General features: G+C 43.1%; 1 long non-coding RNA gene across 1 annotated transcript in view; it reads right to left on the bottom strand.

The window, feature by feature from the left end:
- LOC135304889 (uncharacterized) overlaps positions 1-24352 on the bottom strand; it is a 44836-nt gene that overhangs the window by 575 nt on the left and 19909 nt on the right. The gene's annotated exons all lie outside the window — the stretch shown is intronic.

The raw sequence follows: 24352 nt of genomic DNA on the forward strand, positions 1-24352 counted from the left end.
GATTTTTTCGGTGAATCATAATCAGTCTGCAGATCATTTGTGAGCTGTACACAGCGAGCAGTCACAGTTTGCAGCTCATGCTGTGTGGGTTCACTGTGGGAACGTCAAGGTAACACTCCTGTTCCCTCCCTGGAAAGCCTTATGCAACCAACCAACAGCAGGATGAATTTCAAACAGCACATACCAGCGTAAAACTTGGAAATTCACACCCTTGCTGAGTGCTGTTGTCAAATTCAGAATCTCCCCTCCGCCAAGGGTCAAACATTGCTGCAGAAAAGTAAATATCAAAGCTTCCCGTGCACCTGTAGCAAATCTGAGGGCTGAGAAGCACAGGCAAAGTTCCTGGAGGGTGACAAGTTTCAGCCTAACAGCTAGTCCATGATAGTTGCCCCTGTGAATGATCTCAGGCTGAGAAAACCTGGATTAATTGAGCTTCTCCTCAAAGGAAGTTAAACTACCAAATCACTTTTCTCTCACTGCAGGCTAAGAGATCTCCTGTGGATGTAAATTAGTGATCACAGGGTGAGTTCTTCCTGTGGCTGAGGCTGGCAGGGTTTTTTTCCACCAAGCTATTCTATTTGCTCTGGAGAAGATCTCAGGCCTGGCAAAGTGTCTTCTGCAGGGGCGATGAAATTACTTGGGATGGGCTCAGGTCCACTGTGTGCAGTAAAGCTGTTGAGGCAGTTTTGTCAAGACTTCACCACCAGCACTGCACTGGCCTCTGCAAAAAGAGACAAAAAGCCAGCCTGTTTTTGATCACCATAATTCCCACCACTGTTTTCACTACACCTAAGTGATCTGGCTGTGGTGTGAGAAGCAGCAGAGATTTCCTTTCCCATTTTCCCTACCCAGTTCAGCAGAGTTCCCCAAGAAAATCCTTCAAACCTTTTTGACCCTATGGCAATCTAAGCACTGCTTTGCCATAAACCACAAGCTTACATGCTTTGCAGAGTGGATTTGGTTTGCTAAATTAGGATTTGATTCTAGGTTGGGAGATTTTGTCTGATTAAATCAATCTTTACTGAAAACTACCATAATATCTCTGCAAAAACCAGAAGCATGCAAGCCCGAAACTGACATGCTGTAGCCCAAGGCCTCGTTCAATATGTAAAGATTAATACAATTTGAAAAAAAATCCTCTCTGCTATCGTAAATCAGTCCCCAAAGTGGTCAGATGTGGACTAGACTTTCAAATGCATCATTTTGCAGTGAAAGAAGCAGCAATGAATATGCAGAAGAGGATGGGAGCTGTCAGGAGCGTGCAGATGAAACCACGTGATCCCTCGCCCCTTTGACCCATGTATCAGATTTTGAAGGGAAAAGTCTCATTTTAAGCACTGTCTCAGAATACAAAGCAACTATGTCTACCACCACTGCACGTTCTGCTGAACAAAGACTTGGGTTTTGCAGAAGGAAGATCACAAACTCTGAGAGGATCTCCCAGGCTCAGCATTTGTTCAAACATGAGGAAAAAGATAAGTTGAAAAAATTTTTAACGAGTATCAGGCCGCATGCGGCTCCAAAGAGACTATGGGGGACCAGAATTTTATACTTTTAAGAGGAGTAGATGCTGAGATTATCGCCAGCCAAGACAATGTGTACAGCTTCCCAGCTTTGCCATGCCTGTCAATTTTGGCACAATAGTTTGACATGAAAAGTGCAAATGGAAAACGATGGCTGTGAACAATTTTAGGGCAAGGGAGGTCCGGTGGTGAAGTGATGCATTTTCTTGTGTCTGAGGAAATATTTGGTCCTGACAGGTGGATCATTAGCTGCATTGCACAACGCTGTAGGAAAAGAGAATTATAGGAGTAGCATGGGAACTTATTCCTGGCTTGATCTGCTATCAGATTTTAGAAAACTCTCCTGGAGTTAAACACAGTACCTGCATTGAGCTTCTCAAAATAATTTTCTCTGTGCTCTGGTCCAGGGTAGCATACACATATTTAAAAGATGAGGAAATTGTAGGTACTGCATTGATGATTCCTCTGTTGGTAAACTGCCTTAGATGTCTGCTCCAACTTGTGAAAACACAGCTAAAAAAGTGAGTCTGTGATCCAGAATATGGTCACCAGTTAGACCCACATGGTGTGTGGGATCAACAGGCTGCATCTCACCCTTGAGACAAGCACTAAACATCAGCTCTCAGTCTGCAGGGGGGTTCAGTGAATGAAGAACTAGATTAACCCATTTCCTACAAATCCAGTGACATATTTAACATAATCTCATTCAAACCTCAAGGCATATGAGCTAACTTCATGAGTCCTTTCTGGTTTCCAAGCCTGCCTGAAAACAACACCATGTAAATAGTCCTGAATCCAGGATCTGCAGCGCCATAGGAATGACTGGGGCACTCACAGCCCTTCCTCCAGACAGGAAACTGCAGGAATGAACCAGCCACTGGAAAGGACAAGGGGTACACGTGTCCCACCAACAACTTTGGGTAACACTGAGCCACTTGCTCTCAGCCATAAATTCTTTCCTGCGGCACACACTCTGATGTAATGAACAATTTACACGAGCCACGAGCTTAGAGCTCTTGCTCTGTGCATGTGCCATTGATTAGAGTGGTTGCAGATGGTTTTATTTTAGGTAATCAAGCTTGCTGAGCTTTGCCAGCATCAGAACAAAGGCATAGTTTCCCCACTCACTAACCAAATTCGTGGCCAGGACACTAGAACTGATATGAACTCTGATGGATGGTGAGAAAGCAGGGAGGGGGGAGAGAGCAGCTTGTCCATGTACCTCAAGCCAGGTGGCTCAGACCTCTGCACACCACATTTTACATCCACCTTAGAGGAATCACATTCCCTTTTACTCCTAGAGAGTGGGAAGGGGAGAAGCACCTCATTTTTTAACATCTCCCATGCTGCCCTGCTGTATCAACACAATACACTGAGCTGCAGAAAACAAAGGAGAAAACAGCCACAAAAACCCACACAAACACTAAAGCCTCTGGAGACAGAATTCCTCCTTGGAGATGTCCCCTCTGAAGTCTCCAACCCCTACTGCAGAGTGCTGCTTCACATGCCATTTGACCAGTACTCCCCTGCCATTCCCACTCAGCTGGAAAATCTCTGCAGGCTCCTTCCCTGGGGAAGCAGGAGAGGGAAAAGTTATATGATGCTACAGAGTCACTCAAATGAAATTGCTGTTGCATGAAAGCTTCTAAAGCTCCCTGTTATTTAACCATTCATGCTGGTCCCAAAAGAGCCCAGTTTTATGGGCTACTTACTAAATATCAGTCTCAGTGAAGCCAGTAGAAGGGCAAGAAATAGCATGAAATGTCTGGTTGGTTGAGCTTTTGGAGGTCTCTAGGATGAGCAGGGTGGTGCTGGGACTTGTGCAGTGGAAATGCCCCCCTCTTTGCCCCTTCCCCATATTCAAGGGAAGGGATAGAAACAACGGAAGTATATATATAAAAAATAAATGTCACTGGTTCTTAAGCCAGTTCTGCTGGCTGAGACAACAGAAAGGGCTGTGATCTCCCAAATAGTCACTCTGTGGCCTTTGTTTAAAGCTGTGCATTGTACCTGTAGGACAAGGGAACTAAATGTAAAGAGAGATGGGGGAAAAGAGAAAAGAAAGAAAAATGAGGGGGAAATATTGTAAGAGAGAAATCAATAGAAAGCATTTAGCAGCTGGGGTGACATAGACAAAGTGCATTTAGAACCACAGACGTGTGTCTTCAGGGATGTAGAGGGGAGAGGGTTGTTTTATTCTGAGCTTTGCTTCTTCATATTTTTCAGATTAACAGTTTGCAGCTCTCTGCTGAGCTGTAAGGTCTCAGAGGCACTGCCTGCTGGAAGGTTTTGATCAGTGTAAGCCAGGGCATTTCCAGCAGACAGGTTTATTAACTGATTTACTGACCACATGCATTTTGCACGGCCAAAACTATTCAGCTGGGGTCTTTCTTTTCCCTTTCTCCACACCTCCCCATTACTAATCATAAAATAGTACAATCAGAGAACCATAGAATCATTCAGGTTGGGACACACCTCTCAGCTTGTTGAGTCCAGCTCCATACTGACAAATCCATCACTAAACCATGTCACTAAATGCCCCATCTACACATCCTTTAAATACTTCCAGTGATGGCCCTGGGCAGCTTGTTCCAGTGCTTGACAACCTTCTGGGTGAAGAACTTTTTTCTTATTATTCAATCTAAACTTCCCCTGGTGCAATTTGTGGTGGTTTCCACTTGTATCACTTTACTTTGGAGAAGAGACCAGCCTCCTCTTGACTACACCCTCCTTTCAGGAAGGTCCCCCCTGAACCTCCTTTTCTCCAGGCTGAGAGCTGCCCCACCAGCTCCCCCAGGTGCTCCTCATCTGACCTGTGCTTTGGACCTTTGTCCAGCTCCCTTGCCCTTCTCTGAACACGTTCCAGCCCCTCAAGATCCTTCTTGTCATGAGAGGCACAAGATGAATCACAGGATCTGAGGTGTGGCCTCACCAGTGCTGAGAACAGGAGACATTTCCCTGGTCCCACTTCCCTGGTCCCATTCCCTGGTCCCACTGTTTTTGCTACAGGCCAGTTGCAATTGGCTTTTTGCCCCCCTGGACACAGCTGGATCCTCTTCAACTGCTTCCCAACACCCCCAGGTCCTTTCCCTCTTGTCACTTTCCAGCCACTCTTACACTGGATCAGGTGACAGAGCCACCAAAAGTCCTTCTGTCCCTGTTAGGGCTGCAGTTTGAGCTTTCTCTGGGGAATGCCTTTTACAGTCAAGAAAGGATCCACCCTCCATTTCAACAGCAGTGTTTGTGAGGCACCACCTTAGCTATTTGACCACCACTTATTTTTTCAATAATGTGCAACACACAGAGTGAAAACAGCATGCCATGTAGAGATTACTCTACCAAAAGCTCTACCTATTATATAGACTTAATATGGCTCAGGAGAAAAATGGTTTCTATAAAGTACACTTGCCAGGTTTAATGATGAATTTACTCATTTGAAGGAGTTGCTTTATTTTCTTTGCACTGGAACATGTTAAAAAAAAAGATGATGAAGAAGAAATGAAAGCTTTCAAAAAACACTTTGGAAAAAAAACAGTTCAACATTTGAGAAAAAATGCTTCAAAAATTTGCATCTGTTCTCCAGCAACTCAAGATATGGGTATTTTTCTCTTCTTCTTTTTTTTTTTTTAATAATTAGCATTTTTAAGTTCATAACATTTCTTTCTTTTTTTTTATTGTGTGTTGAAGTACAAAATTTCCTTGCTACAAAATATCACATACTTTGGGGAATCTTATCTAAACTGGTGAACACATATATCCTGAAGAAGTCATAGGAGATGTTGTGGCCACCAAATCTCACAGGAAAATAAAAGACAAGGAAAACAAAGCCCCTCCCTCCCTAAAGGTACCACAGTGAGGATTTATTGGCTGAGCATCATCTGCTTAACTCCTGAGCCACCCCTTCCCAGGGACAGATGGACATGCAGAGCAGGTCCTACAGTGACACCCTGCCATATAGTTCATCAAATAATTCCACAAAACTAGTGAAACCAGTTTTCCCACAAACTTCTCATCTCTGGACAAATTCTCTGGTGTCTGTGGAGAGCCATACTAACACTCAAACCTTTCTCTAGGGAAGGTATTAACAGAGTTTGTCTTCTATACTGTCTATTTTAGTGAAACTTCTAGGAATGAAATGTCTTGAGACTTGTGACAGATTTGATTGAAATAGGCCAGGAGGTTTAGAAGGTAGCAAGGGGATATTTATACAGGCACAGAAATCAAGTAATTCTTAGTTCTCATCAAATAAGTCTTATTTCCCAAGGAAAACAGTCTAGAAATACACCTCCTGTCCTTCCTCACATGCACAGAGATACTTGTTGAAAGGTTAGTGACCATTAATTTAATGTTTATGTTTTTGTTTCCATATGCAGAAACAAATATCCTCTTCTGACATTGGCATCCCCATGGCCTACCAGGAGAAAACTGTTGGCCTCACTAGAATCAAGAAAATTTGAGGTTTGCAATATTGGCTGTCTAGGTTTGCAAAGAGACACAGCATCTATACACCAAATGCTGAGGCAACCACTGGTTTTCATGGCACAGCCTTTTATCTTTTGGCACAGATCTTAAAAAAAAAAAAAAAAAAAACATTGGACCTTGCTAAATCATGACACAAAGACTCCTTTCAGAGGCTTTTTAAAGAATGAGACCTGTGTGAAAAGTGATATCCTCATTGTGAGTACGTAATGGGATCTCCTCTGCAGTCAAACCACTTTCCTCTTAAAGGGACTTACTCAGAGGTAGGAAAAGTCTTCCACCAATGACTGAACCATTCAAAACCAACTCAGAAGACCAGCACCTGTCAGTACCTGACAGCTATCCAGCTACCTCCTTTGCAAACCCACCCAGAGAGGGTTTCAGCCATGCTCCTGCTGAACAGAAAATCCTATTAACAAAATGTCCTACTCCAGATTAGTCAGGGCTCTCCATCTGAACAGCACAGCCTAACAGGACCATGAGGATCAACTTATTCCCTCTTCCTTCCAGGTTGTTAAGCCCAGGACAGACCTGAGACACATCAGCAGCCTGGGTGTATGGTGCCTCTGTACATGTTGTACCTGTTCTGTAGATAAAAAAGGAACTTCAATTTCTAGTGCTGTCAATGAAGTGACTTTTAATCAGTAAATTCTCTTTCTAAGACAGGCAAGAAAAAAAAAAACTACTCATCTGAAAAAAATATCAAATGCATTTTCAGCCAGAAGACATAAATATAACCAGAAAGCCATTTGGAAATGCTTTCATCTGACAACTGACATGCTTAGATCATCTGCAGCCCACCCTGTGCTTTTCTCACTAGAGAAATTAAACACTAGAACTGCTGCTGCTTTGAATACTCCCCTTAAATATTTTCTGGCACAGACTTTCCCAAAGGCAGCAGTGTAAGTCTCTCTGTTTAGGACAGGCAAATCTTTCTCTCTTTTACATGAGATAGAACACAGTAGATAGCCTGGGACATGGGTAGAAAGATAGGTTAAGATTTAAGATTTATGGAACACTCCCTACTTGAGAGTGTCTGGCATTCTTCTCCTGCATGGGGATGTTTGGTCCCACCTCCCTTATCACCTGCCCTGATCCATCTCTGATCAGATTGTCTATTTTTTAATCCCCAATTATGCTCAAAATCCCATTTTTGGGGAATTTGGTAAGATTTTTCTTACAGTGCCATCTCTATCCATGTGTCCATGCCACTCTGGACCCTGCATCTGAGTTCTGCTGTGCCCTGTAAATATTAGGTCCTGCCCAGATATGTTGCAAGGCTCTTCCTGCAGCCAGCACCTCGGGCTATGCACAGCTCCCCTTGCCCAGCAAACTCCATTTGGGGTGGTAGAACACAATCCTAAACAAATTCACCTTTGAAGCTTGTGTAGAAACCCCTCCTTCCTGCAGGGGTTACAGAGACCAGGGAATAACATTCCCTGCAGAGGCTCTTGAGACTGTTTTGGCTTCTTGTTCAAGGTGTAATTTGACATATCCAAACTGAAATGTGATTCCTTGGTGAGGGGGCTCTGTCACTTGTCACTTCAAGCCCCCATACAAGGCATAAGAAGTTCTCAGCAACTTCCAGGAAAACCATGAGCAGTGAGCAGGCGGCTTCGGCTGACGGGGGCTAAATCCCAAAATTCTCTTGTTTTCTTGGTTCACCAGAGGACAACTCAACAGCCAGGGCATGGTGCAGTGTTGAGTCATATCTACACACGGCAGCTGACTGAGGCATATATGCAGCTTTACTCCAAATCTCTCCAAATCCATGCAAAGTCCAAATCCATGCAAAGGTCCTGCTGCTAAGAGTTATCTGAAGCCTGGGTGATTTTAGGCAGCCAGCAGTGCTGATCAGAGGCACAAATCTTAGAGGACAGAGACAGAACAGGTACACTGGGGGCTGGGGCTTCCACAACCCACTACAGAGCGCAGAAAAACTTTTCCACAGCAGAAGCGCTTGTTATAGAAAGTGTCCTAACAAATAGGACTGAAAATCAGCAATCCTTCACCAATACTTCTTTCAGGATTGAAACATTTGTTGAAAGATGGACCCCAGCCAGAAACAAGCATTTGGTGAGTGCCTAAATTCAGTTAACATTTGCAGCCATGATAGACTCAGTCTAAAACACCAGGATGTAATCAGTCAATTGAATTACAGCATCTTAAAGTGGCAAGATAAAAACTAATTGCTTCTTGTTGTGTGTTAAGCTCAGTAGTGGATGTCTCAGTGACAAGGGGTAAAGCTAAACTGCAGGTCCTGGAAGAGAAATAGGCAAAGAAAATAGACAAAGGTAGATGCAGAATCTTCGTTGACAGGTAGGAACTCTACAAGCCCACTGCTACTTTTCATGTTCCTGTGTGTTATATCCTTATATATGTTATGCAAATCCATGTCATCCTTTCATTTAGCAGCAGTTACATTTCACTGGCACCTGCCTCAGTGCTGGTGGAGCTGCTCACTTATAAAAATGTCCTGTCCTTGGTGCTGGTGTAGATGTGTCATGGCTGTACCACCCAATTAACCAAGTTCTAGGGTGACCAGTCCTCCAGCAAAACCCATGTGGCCAGAGAATACAAACATCAGTAAAACACCATCCCCCAAAAAACCAATAACCTAACCCATATCCAAATGTTTCTAAATGTATTCAAGGAAATTACCTAGTTGAGGAAGACTTTATGCCAAGTCAGGAGCTTTTTCCTCTCATGGTCAGCAGATGGGCAGCAATGAACATCAGATTGCACACGCTGGCTGTGGAAATGCAATTGTGTGCCTGAGACACATCCAGCCACTTCGTGTCAGTGTAATGGACAGATCTGCAGGGCTGCAGGAGCCACACCAGTTTCTCTATGCAACGGAAATTGTGTGGCCACATCAGCTGTAATTTAGGTGTCCAAGTAATTGTGGCCATCTGGGCTGTCTTAGCTGCTTGTGTCTGGTCCTAGCTGTTGCTGCAGAGTGGCTCTACCTCTGCCTCATCCATGAGGACATCTCAGCTGCTCAGTGGAACTCCAAGTGGCACGAAAAGTTGCCTGAATATTGTATTGAGGATACTGTGCAGGGTGATTGTTGGTGGAGCCCTAAAAGCTACAGCCAGACATGTACATCAGCAGCTGAAATAGAGGTATAGTTTTATTACTATTAGCTCTATTCCACTCAGTATGTCAGCATGATAGTATTTATTTTGGTAGTTTTTTTTTTCTATAAATACTTTCTTTCACAAATCTGGCAAAAGGTATAGTACAAAGAGCTGACTGGGTGCTGCCACATCAGTCATAATCCCCTAGGGATTGAGGAAAGAACCCCATGGAGGCAAAGGTGAGAAGTTTTGGAAGACATCTGTAGAAGAGACATCTGCAACTGCAGTCCAAGCTTGCCCCAGCCAGATTGCTTAGCCTGAGATCAGGCCACCTCAAAGTCAGACAGGATTATCTTATTTTAGTTTTCTTTCCTGTGATTATGAATGAGCAAGACTCATCCTAACAGTTTTTCAGCAGTCACACTCCTTTTTTCTTTTAATGAAAGTTGAGAGTCAGATTTAACCGTATGAGTCCAGGATCTGGAAATTTCAAAAAGTTATGAAAGTGTCTGTGTTGAACTTGATGTCTCAGTCTTGGACAAGCTCTTCATATGAAAAACTTTGTATTCAGGCATTACATGAGAGCTGAACTAAACAGCGTCACCAGGAGAGTTCAAGCCCATGAGTTATCAAAAATGTCCTTGCCTCATGCCTGAAGATGCTCAGACTCCATCAGTTAAATGGAGTTTAAGCACAGTTTATCAGGTCTTGCATGCCAAGACTGCATGACAGTTTGGTCTTAGCAGATATTGGTCAGGAGAAAATCTCACAGAAAAACTTGTTATCTTTCACCAGAGCTCTCTTGGTACACCCTTCTGCTTTCTTTCATGGAGTTCTCCCCTATTTCTGGACTATATCTTCAAGAGGACATTTGACCAACAAGTTACAAAGAGGGGAGGAACCAAGCCCTGGACCCAAGAGCTGTGAGATGGGTGTCTAGGGTTTTCGCCATGAACTCCATCACAAGTATCTGAGTAAGGCACCTCCAAATGCCAAGATTCATGGTCCTCTGGGGTGACTGTGACCCTCCCTCTCAGCGCTCTGGGGACAACTCAGGGCAACTGGGAGCCACAGCAGGTGATGGAGTCACACCAGAGAGGGTCCATTTGTGTGCTTTACATAAACACGAGGGTTGGAAAAGCCACAAAGAGCCAGGGAGAGCTGGGCAGTGAAGACTGTGGTGCACACGACAGGCTTTCACAGCTCACGGTGCCAGTTCAACTGCAAAACCTCCTGGTGCTTAAATGGTGAAGTTCACACTCCCTCTCTGGAGGGGACAGAAGGTAATGGTACTCAGCTGTGACTATGACTATGCCAAATACCATTTGCTTATCCGAGATGAGCACAGATGGTCATATTTCCCTCTGTTTATTTTTGCTGAATGGCCTTTTCAGCCTGCCTAGTCTGTGACCTTCTCCTAAAAATGGGTAGATACGTTTTTTTTCTGGGATGCTGGGTTTCCTCTTTCTTCCAGAGGCAAAATAAAGGCTCTGCTGGTATCAGCTGTGAGGACATAAATGGACCAAAAAAGCCTTTATACTTTCAGATAGTTCCTTGTGAAATGCAATTTTAGGAGTAAGAAATTCATCCAGGTACACATGTGAAGGGCGTGCAGCCAGGTGCTTCTCAAGTCCAGGTTATGCAGACTGTGAATAACAGGATTCATGAGTTGTTGCACTGTACTTTAATACCTGGCACTTCTCATCTTCAAAGTAAAAGTGCAGCCTAATATAAAAAGACATTTGAATCAGTGCATTTAATACAAGTGGAGTAAACAATATTTTAATGTGACAAAGGTAATAAAAAAGGAATTCATAATAATCAAACAGTACCTGTCATTTTGACCACTGACTAAAAGGCAATCCTGGAGGTGTGGGGCCCCCAAAAAGCATCCAGACTATAGGGAAGAGAGCTGGTGGAGTCTAAACATCATGAAAGCTCAGCACTCCAACCCCAGCAATACCAAGGTGCACTGCACACTGCTTGGGGTTAAGTTCTCCCTTTAATTTTTAGCTAATATAATTAGTCTCTGGATTTGGCATGGTAAAAGCAATATTAAAAAGCATGTCCACTGCATCAGTTATTGTATATTTTGAGGCCTCTTGCACTGGGACACTTACATACACATAACAAGAGGCACAGCAGATCAATGTTCATGTTTTGTACAAAATAATAAATGCAAAGAGTGAGAAGGACCTGGCCTGGACAGCTACTCCCTCAGATTTCCTGAGGAGCCCAGGTGAGAAATTCACAGAATCATAAAATGGTTTGGGTTGGAAGAGACCTTGAAGATCAGCTTGTTCCAATCTCCCTGCCATGGCAGGGACACCTTCCACTACCCCAGGTTGATCAGAGCCCCATCCAGCCTGGCCTTGAACACTGCCAGGACATCTCCCACAGATGCTCTGGGATACCTGTGCCACTGCCTCAGCACCCTCACGGGAAGGAAGAAGGAATGGTAAATTGCTTCCCTTGCCTCAGAGAAGCTGAGTGCCCCAATGACCTCTCCCACCTCTTGTCAAAAGATGAAGTCATGATACTGCAAATCCCAAAGCACACCACCTCTGGGCTTCTTTGTCCTCCTCAAAATATTTTTACACAAACCCCATTCAAAGCCCATTGTCTTCAAAAATATTAGACCTAATATTTAGAGGAAAAAATCCCTGAAAGATGCATTCTGTCTAAGAGCTCTTTAGAAGATCTTTCATTCAGTATAAATACATTACATCCAGGATGGCACTGAGTGCATACAGTGAGACAAATATTTAATATTTTTCATTCATGAGAGGTCTGGTGTCTGCAAGGCCAAACTCCATGCTGGTTATGTTTAGAACTACAATTTGCAATATTCTTGGCCATCATGCTGTATTTAATTTTTTTTTTTATGTTTAAGCCAAGGTATTTCTGAGTCATGCAGCACCCACCCAACCACCCAACACACACTTGTGGAAATGTTGCCTCTAAAAAGCAAATTTTGCTCTATTGGGAGCACTCTGAACTCCATAAAAAATGTCACATGAAGTTCAGGCACCAGAAGCTGCCATGAGGCTCAGTATCTACAATGTCACTCTAGTAGCAAACACAGCTTACATTATTGCTTACTGATTATCAACTAATACTGATAATTAGCTGATAATTAACTAATAATTATTGCTTACAGATAATTAGCAAACATGCAGTGTTACTGCATGGCAGACATGTATCTCTTTGAAATGTGCTCCTCGTTTGGTGCCCAGAACAAGCTGGAGATGAGAGACAATCAGGCTGGATTAACTATTTCATGTGCATCCCTCTTCAGTGGAAAGGGGAAAGAAAAAGCATTTATTGGTGGCAGTGAGTGCCACGCAGGTGAAGGATTTTATTTTGATGAGGGAGAAATTTTGATCTTTTTGGTGAGCCACTCAAATTGTTACCAAAGGAAATAAAAGCACTGCTCTCTTTGGCCACAAGCATCCTCTGAAAGAGCCAGCTGAGATGGATGGCAGCACTGGACAGAAAGCTATTGGCTACTTTAGCAATGAGCCCCACAAATATCAACCCTATATAAATAAATAAGGTCTTGACTTCACAGAGACTGATCATTGGAAATAGAGACAAAATTGCTCATTCTAGAAACCCCTGCTTAAAAAAAAATACATGTGTAAGAGAAGAATTTAAAAAAGATTAATGGACATTGTCACAACCTTCTCTAATGACAAACAAGGCTGTCAGGGCAGGTCTCTGGCCCAGATCACTCACAGCACAGCCTAGGCTTGGGCTAGGAAAACAAATGCTCACGTCTCATGGCACTGCAGTGCTTTCACTCGAGTCCTTGTAAGTGCCACTGATTCAGGCACCAGGACATATTCCGAGTGGTTTCATCATCAGCAGCCAAGGGAGCTGCCCTTCTCCCTCTCCTTCCAGCATGCTGCACAATCATCCCTCCCTCTGTAACTTACTCCCTCCATGTCTCTTCCCTGCCAAGGGGATGAAAGGCAATGAAAGGTCACACCCCTCCTACCTTTCCAAACCCAGGAGCAGCAGGGACAGATCCAGTCCCTCACAGCTGGAATTGGGCTGGGGCAATGCCAGCAGCCCATTAGATCAGCAGACATTCCCTTGAGCTCACTGCATTGGCTCAGCAGGCAGAGGGTGAGCAGGCATCTACTTTCACAGCCTGTTTCTAGTTTGGGGGGGGAAAAATCCCACATGTCCCAAGATATTGCAGCAAATAAAAATGGCACGAGGGTTTCTGCCATCTTGCTGAGCACCTCGGAGGGGAGAGATTAAGCAAGGACAATGAATGGCTGAAGTGACAAGAAAAAAAAAAGTCCATGATTTCCCAGAGGAAAAAATAAATTATGATACTCTCCCAGGTTTTCCATCTTGCTGTTGACTATGCTAGCACAGTCTTCATATAAAAATCAGAGAAAATATCACTGGAAGGGATTTTGATCACTTCTCTTCCAAATAGAGGGTCAGCTGCATTCTCTTTTTGTAGACAATCTGATAAGTTACATAGTCCTTAATATAAAGATCAAAATGAGTGCCATGGCATTGCAGCAATAACATCAAATTGAGGATTGACTTTATTTCCCTGGAGATATCTGCAGGTTGTCTTCAGACTTAGGCAAGCAGCACTGCACATCCATGTCTGGTAAGAGCAACAGTGATAAAGACTAGACTATTTTTATTTATTTTAGGTGTAAAATGAGATTCTATCATTTTAAAATACAGACAAAGGGAGCTCCAAGTTCACATAAGCACACCTACACAGGATTAATGTACATGAACAGGTTGGCACCTTTTGGGTTGTAACACAGCTGGAAATCCCTCACTCAAGAACTGCTCCCACCAGACCTGCAGATGTCTCAAAACAGTGGCCTAGAGGTCATATCCCCATCTTTTCCCTCTGCTATGTCCAACAGAGTTATTTGGGCACAGAGGGGAGCAGAGATGGTGCCAGCAGTGCCTTGAAGAGATGTGACCTCATTCTGAGAGCACTGCAGTAGGGACACCATCAGATCTGTGTGTTTAATAGAAACTGCTAAATTCCCCTTCTTGGAGATAAGGATCTCCCTGGACCCAGAGCACAATTTTTACTATTCTACTTACAAAAATTACTTTTAAAAAAAGTTGTTTGTTTCTGCACCACTATTGTGCCTGAATGGATTGTATTGAGGGCTTGTGCTATGTACAAGTACAAATGGCTTTGCTTAAACGGAGCAATACTCATTAAATAATAATGCATCAGTAAGAGTCTCATTTTGTGACATGTCTAGCTGGGTTAAGCATTCTCCTGCATACATAATTGTCCTCCTTCATTCCAAAAACTTCAATTATCGAGTTTTATTTGCCTAGGAGTAAAATATGCATCAGAACCTGAAACACATCCCCTTCCACTCATGCCTTGGAATTTGCCCCACTTAGGCCACAAGATGTTGTCTGCAGGAACCCACAAAGATGTTTGTGATCCCAAAGAGTTTGTCTTCCGAGTGGGACTGGTCTCTTTCCCAGAAATGTTCATAGTCATCTTGTGCTTTGAAATAAAACTGGAAAATTTCATTTGGCCTTTACCACAAACAGGTCCTCTATTTCTTATTTCTCTAGCTGAAAATAAATAATAATGCACATATCTCCTCCAAAGCTCTCTCTTGTCTTCAGTTTACCATAAGCAGTAAATCTTTCCAGAAAGAGACTCTTTGCAAGCTGGCTAAAAAACTGGGAGACTGTGAGATACACCATGGCCTACAAGTGTGAGCTTCATGTGGTTGCAAACTGCAGCATTTTACTAAGTGGGATAAAACAGTGTCTTCTGGCTCCATCATTACATGAAATATAAAGCAAGACCTACTAAAAGAAAATTGACAACTTGGTAAGGAAATCTCTAGGTTCCTTCCAAGCTGGTCTAGTCTAATCATAGCCAGACTTCATATGCAGATAAATTCATCAAGTACTTTTCAAACAACAAGAAGAAAAGGAACACAGCTCATTTTACATTGCCTGATTTTGTTTATAGTCTATGACAGGACTGATCATTTCATAGACATAAACATGACTTCATTGATATTTCTTAGTCCTGGGCTGTTCTTCTGTGCCTGGAGGGGTTATCAGTTACAGGTATCAGTTTCAGGTCAGACAACTGGAGACCACCGTGTTCATGTTTTGGTGGTGTTTGAGAGTTAATGCATATTGCTGATCAGCTAATCCAGTTCAGGGTGGAATTTACCTTATCCATTCAGAGAAATTGAATTTTTAATGTCAGCAAGCAGCCTGGGCTTCTCTCCTGTGTGTCCATGCACCTCCTGAGGACAGGTAGCCTAAAGACAGCCTAAAGCTGGAGGTTTTGTAATTGTAGCTGCTTCACTTTTGACTGAAGAGGCACCTGATCCTCTCACCTGCACGCTGTCTGGCAGCTCAGACACAGACAGGAAACTCAAACATGGATGTGAAACCTAAATGGCTTCTCTAGGACAGGCTTCCCAACTGCAGGGCATGCAGCATGAGAGATCCATCCATCCATCCCAGGGAGATCTGTAGAGCCAAGAGCTGCCTCTGATGATGGAAAGAGAACACCAGTCTCGGGAATCCAGATTACTGTGGCCACATTTTGGGAGTCCTTTGATCCAAAAGTGGTGAAAGAATGGGTTGGCCTCCTGAGCAACTGAGGTTAAGGTTTTCTTGTCCCACTGCACCTCCTGGGACTTGCTCCAGCTGGAAGCCAGAAGCACAGAGCTCTTGCCAAGGGTGGAAAACAGCAGAGGAAAAGCCATGTATTGTCTCTTTCAGAGATTTACTCCAAAACATGGCTTCACTGAGCAGCTGTCACTCACCTTCAGATACAGCCAGAATAGCAGGATTCATCTTTAGAGGCATAATTTTCAGAATAAATCTCCCATAGTAAATGTGGCTGCTCAGCACCTACAGGAGAGAAGCTCTTAGATGCCAACACATAAAGCACCAGCAAAAAGTTCCCCAGTCACAGCATCAAAAAGTTCTCCCCTAGGCCTGCCTTGATGTCCCTTACCTTTACAGTTCAAAACTTTGCTCCAGCATTTATTTGATACAAAGAGCCTGCTACCCCAAGGAAATAGTTTCCTCCCCTATTGACATTATAACTTCATTGAATTTTATATTAGGTATTCTGAAATATTTACCAGCAGGGTTAGATATTATTGTACTTTTTAACTAAATAATGTTGAAGACACAGGGGGAAAGGGCCCATCTAGAGCCATGGCACCCAATTGCAACACTGGGGGACTGGGATGTACCCTGCTCTGCTTCTGCCCTCCTGGATGTCCCCATGCCATGATATTTAACCTTTCCTGGACTGATTCATCACTTTAATAATGGAATGGAAAGGGAATGTGCATTTTCCTCTGAGTCTTGGTGTCCAGTGGTGATCTGCTTCATCTCCCCACCACCACTGCCATCACAGTGCTAAGACAGAGAAGCAGAAACAAGTGTTAGAGAAAATTCAGTTTAGCCGATAATATTTTACAGTAATACAATAACAGCCACTCATAAAACAGTCCCTGCCCCATAAAATTTACAATGTAAAGCAGACATATAAACGGAACAAAAAGGGAACAGTATAATGATGGAAACACATGGAGTAGGGAAGCTGTTGACTAAAGCTATCCAGCCATGCATGGTCAGAGGCAAGAAGTGATCCCAGCCTGGGAATTCACCATCCTTGCCCAGCACCCTGCAGAAAACCTCTCCAGCATCCATTTTCCAGGAGCAGTTATCTGTTATTGACTGAGGTGCTGCCATATCCAACACAAGCTTCATTTAGCAGACAGCCACTACCAGACAGAAAGGACCCACTTTCACCAGGAGATCCAAGGTCTATACCCATGGCAATTTCAGACAGCTGAATTTAGACAATAGCCACACTTATCTGAAATGCTGCAATACTGGCAGCTAATGCACACTAAGTTAATCACTGGCATATTTGTAGACTGCCAAGTATATAATAGCGCGATAATGAATTTGTATGGCTGGGCCTATAAAAACTTTGCTTTTTATACTCAGGCATTTTAATTGACACAGAAATACATTTTAAAAGAGAAAGCAGGCTTGATGAGGTCAGCTTAAATTCCTTGGTATAATTACCAAGTCCATTGAACACAAATCTGAAATCATTTAGGTTAAGTTAATAACTTATGCCTTTAGTTTATAAGCACCACATTACATCTCAGACATCTCAGATCTTGGCTCTGCTAAAGTGGCCTGGCCTTTAATAAATTCCTCCCCACGTTTTTCATGTTATAGTTCTTTTACAATCATGGTTTTCAAATGGCAGTGCAGGTACAGTGTGTTTAAATCACCATAAATTAGAATTTCTTTTTTCTGGCTATAGCACCTTTATTGCAAGTTGTCGACTTTTCTTTCAGCCATAAAGGTTATTACAGGCACAGGTCGGAAATGAAAAATCCACCTTGTGCTGCCTGCAGATGTCCTAAGACAGACCCCTCCTGAAGCAGAATCACTTTCAGAGTTTTCCAGGGTGGTTCTATACAAATAAGTAATTTTTTATCGGCTTGGTTTCAACAACCTTCACATTTACCACCTCCTGTACTGGGTTTGCATGGCAAGGTTTTGGATGCAGGGTGGCTTCAGTGGTGGCTTCTGTGAGAAGCTGCCAGAAATTTCAAATGGAGTCATAAAAGGAGGGAAAAGAATGTTCATCACATAGTCCAAGCTAGCATTTACTACTAGGTAAGACATTTATCAGGAGGTTGGTTACCATCATATCTTTGGTAAATACCTCTGCTGCTGCCTTCTGCTTGTGCTGCTTTTAAGTTAAACTGGACTGGCACAAGGGGTCCAAAGTGACCAAGCAGTGATGACTATGAATAAGAAGCAGTTTTTGGAAACTCTGTAGGAAGACAAAAGGCTCTGCTTCTTCTAAGCAGCCTGGAGAGAGGCTGTGGGAAGTGATTTTAGGAAAGTTTGCCTAACCAAAGCACTTATTGTACCTATGGCTTCAAGTCTGTGCATTCATTGAACAGGACAAACTGCTGGTGGACTGAGAACAGGATAGAGGCAGGGAAAGCATCTCCACAGCTCATGCCAGGATGTGAGAACTGCTAGAATCTACGTGGATGCTGGGAGACAGCTGCTTCCATGCCCCTCATCTCCCTGCCCTCTGTGCCCTCCTTCCCAGCCTCCCTCTTCTTGTGCAAGTTCATCTTTCCCAAGGATGCTGGCAGATCCCTGTGCACAGTATTAAGATAAGAAGCAAATAATGCTGGGAGGAATTTGCTGAGCCAGCTGGTCTTTTGCACCCTGTAGGATGCACAGACCAAAGAGGCGTCTGCCACACATGTCACACAGATGAAGCCAACTTTGCATTCAACAACTGCACCAAACAAAAGATAAAAGCAGTTTCAGCATAATAGATCATTCAAAGGGGCTCCAAATCCACCCTCCCTCCCCTCCCTTTGTACCCTCTCTCCAGGTTGCTTAGCAAAAGCTGATTTTTATTTCCAATTAAACTATTTCAGAGCAGCTTTTATTTATTTATTATTATTGTTGTTGTTGTTGTGTGGCCACTTTGAATCACACTGCTTTTTTTCTAGTTCTTTAATCTAATAAAAAAAACTGCAGCACACACAATTCCTTCCTGTGAAATGTTCCTGTGTTTTGTTCAGTGTTTTGCATAGCTACACTCAGGTTTCTGGTGCATTTAAAAGTGGCTCCAGATTCATGCCTGAATTGCCACTAGTCCCACAAGCAGAAATGACAGGGGCAGAAGAAGCAAAAAACTCCCCACTAGCCATGTTCCTGGAATCCTTTTTTTGTCAGGAATATAGTGGTATCACAGAGAACTGTCATGTTTAATGTGCACAGGCTGACTTTAAGGCAGAGGCTTGAAATGTGAAGAAACACGAGTACAATAATTGCAGCATCTTGTGGCAGAGCTCAAGATGCTGCCATTCTCCTGACTGCCAGCCAAGAGGAATTTCCCTGGAGCATGTACAGCAAAACCCTCTTCTCATGGGGCCAGGCAAAGTGGCATTTCATTTCCAAGCAGTAACAAAGAAAACCTGTTTATTTCTGTGCAACGTGAGCATTCAAATTCCAGCTCAGGGTTTGTGCTGTTTATATTAGGGATGAAATGAGCTCCAAACACTGGAACACTTGTGGAGCACTATGGAGAGATGCTGTTTCCAGAGAGGGGCATTTTTCAGAAGATACTGAAGGCAGAGCAACACCTAAGTGCTACCAAGTGACTCGTGTTTGGTTCTCCAATCTAATCAGAGCATTTGAAATTCCAGCAGTGCTCTGGCACAAGCTTTGTGTGCACAAAGAGCTTGCTGTGCTTGGGGAGCTTCTCATTTCAGACTCAAAAAAAGAGGCTGCAAAAATTGGTTAACTCCTCCCCACAGCCACACAGGTGGATGAAGTTACCCAAAAAGCAGTGTTCTGAATGATTTGGAGACCGAAGGACTCTGTGGCTGCTGCAGGCAGTACAGAAACAGCAAAGGCAAGGTGGTCCCTGCCCCCAGAGCATCCTTTGTGTGACCAACAAAAAGCAAAATCTCACTCAGTTCCCATTCCTGCAGGGAGATGAGGAAAAGCCTTCTGCATCAACTGCCCTGGTGGGGACTGTCACTGCTTTTTGCTGGTGTTTGGTGGGGAAGGGCATTGCTCTCTTGGGAATGTGTGGGGTGCAGGGCCATGCACTGTTGGGGTACAAGTCTCAGAGGCTACAGCCACCTACATCTCATTTTGGAAGAGGGGCTTAGGTAGCTGGGTTCAAGTTTCAATGACAATTACACACCAAATTGTTCAGATACATTTTCAGAAATACTTTAGGTGCCAAATTGCATGTTGGAACTGCTAAACGTTCCTAAAACTCTACACACTGGGATTTAGGGATCAGATAGTGGGTAAGGCAGTCACATCACAGGTGACATGTGAGCTTGTGCTTGTGCTTTCATCCCACAGCAAACACAAAGCAATTTGGATGAGCTGACTTCTTGGGAAAAGAGAGTCTGGCACCACCACGATCTGAACGGAAATTGGCCACAACTGCCAGGAGGGAAACGGAACCCTCTGGAACTGACAAGTGAAATACAATATTTTTCACAGCTGGAGATATTTTTTGAGAGAAAAAAAGTCAACATTTTCTATTTCCATACTTTTCTTCCGCAATCCCTTCGTGATCAGGAGAGAGTGGGCTGAATACGTCGCAGCAGATTATGCTGCCGTTATTTTGGGATCCATCAGAAGTACTGTAATTTTCCTGAAAAACCTTGTTATCAAAAAGTTGTTGCCTAATTTGACCTTCTCAGAGATTTCTGTAGGTGAGATAGGATTTCAGTAAACACACTAATTTTTGGGTACATAACTGAGCTGTACTTTTCCAGTAGAGTTAAAATACAGTTCATGATACAAAGGAGGATTCCCCCTGCATCTTGAAACTCCTGTTTCATATTCTCAAGAGCCCTCCCAGTCCCAGTCAATTTGTTTCTTTAGAAAAAGATTTCCAGATCTTCATTTACATCAAACTAGAACTGCGAGGTACAAAGGTAAATCTCATGCCAAGACTACATTTAAGTTTTTGACTTTTGAATTTGTGGGGTTTTAAGGTTATTAAAGTTCAAAGTGGAGTTTTATTACAGTTCTTATTATGAGCAAACATTGGGTAAAATCTTCCAAGATGTCCAAAATCCAGATACTAACACTCTTTTTTAAATGGCCAGGAGATCATTACAATGATCCTTTCATTTGACTTCTTTCATAACCCAGGCCAGATGAATACCTTTGACTCCAACACCTCAAAGCAACATCCACTTGCAAAATTGTTCTTTTGTTCTGACACATATGGAGAACCACAATTCTCCACCAGCTGCCTGAAAAACTGCTGAGATGGTGGGTAGGGAACAGAAACAGGATGGGACACCCTGTGCCTTGGCAAACTGTCAATGATCCAGCCACCAATTTAAACTCAGCATCACCAGGGCCCATGAAACTGCAATAGTTTAAATTCTTTAAAGATGTCCTAGGCTCAGCTTTTTATTGCTCATTTTACAATTCTGTTTATAACTTATATGACATAACTAAATGGAAAACTCAAGAAGACAGGAGATAACAGTGACTTCCATGGTGGTTTTCAAGGTGAGGCTGTCAGAAAAGGGGATGTGCAAATACAACTTCTTCCCTACTTAGCTATTTTCTGTAGATAGGCTTAGGCACTTAATATTTTTAGTGGAGGACAATGGGTGATATTTCCCAATGAATTCTATTGTGATGACTCAAAGTGTTGCTGCAAATTTGACCCTCCCAGTCCAAGACTGATGATGTCCCTTCAGCTGCTTTGGTTTACATCTTAGCACAAACCCACTTTTCCTAGATGAAAGAGACACTCAAGCATGATGACATCCAAAATTGCAGCTACAGAGTCTGTCAGGGACCAGTTGTCAGTGTTCCATGTTTCACAACTTCTCTTTTCTGCAGCTAAACACTGTCGTGTCCATTTTATGAGGAGCAGGACAGATGACCACAGTGCACAGCTCCTACAGTGACCATCCCCTGTCTCCATTCATCATCTCATGACTGCAAGAGTAGAAGAAAACCAGCCCAAAACTGATGATGTGGATATGGATACCAAGGTGTTTAGGTCCCTTGGAAATCCATGGGTGAACAGATTATGAGCTACATGGGGCAAGGAACCAAGTCTAGCACAGTTATTCACTTAGGGTAGAGTCCAAGCCAATAAATTTAAATAGCAGTGATTTAAAAGAATCCCATAAAATACCTTGGTTGCATCTGCATTAAACTGAGAAAGTTTTCTCAGATCTTCCTCAATACATGTTACACCTCAATCCTTCTGTTATCTTAGTTACATCTCAGAGTGGGAAATTTTCAACAACTTAATGAGCTAGGGCTTGATCCCTGGTATAATGAAGGCATGCAGATTTATTCCTGGATCTGTGATAAGCCATGTACCAGAAAGAGGCATCTCAAATTCCCATTTTATAGGAATTATTTCTTACTTGGTTCATAGTGAATGGGGCTGTGAAGCAAATTCTCCAAGGAACACAATAAACCCCTGTATTCTGCATGTTTTTAACACATTAAAACAGCCATCTTCATAAGAATGAGAAACAATGTCATGCTGCATGGAAGGAAAAAACCTAAATTATAATTTTAGGAATTGAAAGCCTATTTTTCTTCTTTTAGGACACAATCCTTTTACAAAGCTGAGGAATTTATAAAATTCACAGATGCTTTTGGTGTGTTGCACATCAGAAGTCTCAAATCTTTTCCTGTGAGACTCCATTCGCACCCAGAACAAGAAATGGGTCATGTTTGTTCTACACAAGAGACATTTTAAGGAAATTTGGCTGCTTTGGATATTTTGAAGTTACTAGAAACAGCTCAAAACCAAAACAGCAGGAAACATATCCAGAGGATATTTTGACAACATTTAGAGTTTGGGTTGTGGGGTTTTTTTAATAGATGGCCAGGGATATCAGATTACAGCACCATAAATCAGGATCCAACACCACAAGGTCAGTGCAGCTTCACCAGCAGCCAGACTTTGCTCAGGACTCATGGCTACTCCATTTCTGCACACCATTTCCAAGGACTAACAGTCTGTGCATGGTGCCAATCAAAAACGTGGCCACAAGAAAAGAGGGTGAAGCATGGTGACATTTTCTCAGCTAGTCGGTGTAAGCAAACAAACAAAAATACAAAGGGAGGAAAACAGCCTTGGCACAGATGGGCTCTTTTGCATGTTGCTTTCCACACATAGAGCAATTTAATCTTGAGTCAGCACGAGTTAGCAAAGGAATGACAGGTTGTTACAATTACAAGCTGCTTTGGAAGTATTACTATCAGTGCCGCCGCTATTTATGTTTGGTATTGTTATTGATGCTATTAATACTGCTTGTACAAGCGTTTAATGTTACTGTACCGATGTAAATAACATCTGGATTAACAGTTGAGAGAACAACATGATGCAAACCAGATTGATGGCTGAAGACACAGCATTTATTGGGTCACATTTCTGGGCTGTGTTCCTGCGGACGTTGTGCGTTCACACTGTGAGAGTCAACGGGAGGCTTTTCTAAATAAGCACCCCAGGATGTGGGCTGTGGAAGAGGACATGATGATGTGACTTTTATTTTTTTTCTGCTTCTTGAAGGACAGATTTGTTACCAGATCACAGTGGCAGAATTCTAAGCCCACAGAAACTCTAAGCCCTTCTAAATTAGCCATGAGGAAGCATTATCCAAGAATTCCAACCAGACCTCACTTTGCATCTTGTTTGTATTATTTGTGGTCTCTGGCTTAACACCACAAACCACCCTTTGCCCCAAACTTCTTTAATCACAATCATAGCAAGGGCACAGCACAGACCTGAGTCTCACAGTGCTGAGCACAGAGGAAAAGCTGATACATGCTCCACAAATCATGTATAGTGTTAATAGATGATAGGAAAAATGAGACTGCAATCTAATTTCCCAATATAGCAAACCCCCAAGGGACTTGGATAAATGTTCACTGTTACAGGATTTCCACTGCAATAAATTTTTAGCAAGTCACTGCCTCAGATGTGTAAAGGACCATCCCATCTGCATTAGATGCCATCATGGCACACAGATAGAAGCCCCCTCCAAATCTGTGGGTCTCTCCCCACAGCTGCCTCTAAAGCCAGCCAGCTAGAGCAGCCTGATCCAACTCCCATGGGATGTGGCAGTGAGAAAAGAAATGCAGTCTGGTCCTCTCAGGGTGGCCTGGAGCTGTGCTAGGACACTGGCCACAGAGGATGGGCTTCAGCTGCTTCAGCACTGGCACCATTTGAGGTGCTGCTGCCTGACCTCCTCTCCTACCCCAGGTTTCCCCAAAGTCCTGCATCTTACTTATATTTAGGCATTGGAATTCCCCTCTAAGGGAAGGACCCAGCACTGAAGGTTTAAGGATCACTGCATTCTCCATCAAGGCACATTGACAGCAGCCTTTTATTCTGGAGCAGATGAGCACTTTGGATGTGAACCCTCTTACAGTCCTTGCTTACCACGCTTTCACTGGCATCATGGCACAGGCACAAAGCACAGGAAGGGGATTCCTTCTCAACTAAAGGACCCTGGAAGATGCTCTTTGGGAGCACATCTAGTAAAGTCCTACCATTAATGGATATTTAGGAGCCATCCTGGAGTAAAATTCAAACCCACAGTGAGGATTATTTGCCCTTTTCATCAAATGCTTTCTTTTGCAGCTCTGCTCCTCTGGAATTGCACTACATCCACAGTTTATGCTGCCTGTAGC

This window comes from Passer domesticus, chromosome 1 (assembly GCF_036417665.1).
Source record: "Passer domesticus isolate bPasDom1 chromosome 1, bPasDom1.hap1, whole genome shotgun sequence".
Taxonomy (NCBI): Eukaryota; Metazoa; Chordata; class Aves; order Passeriformes; family Passeridae; genus Passer; species Passer domesticus.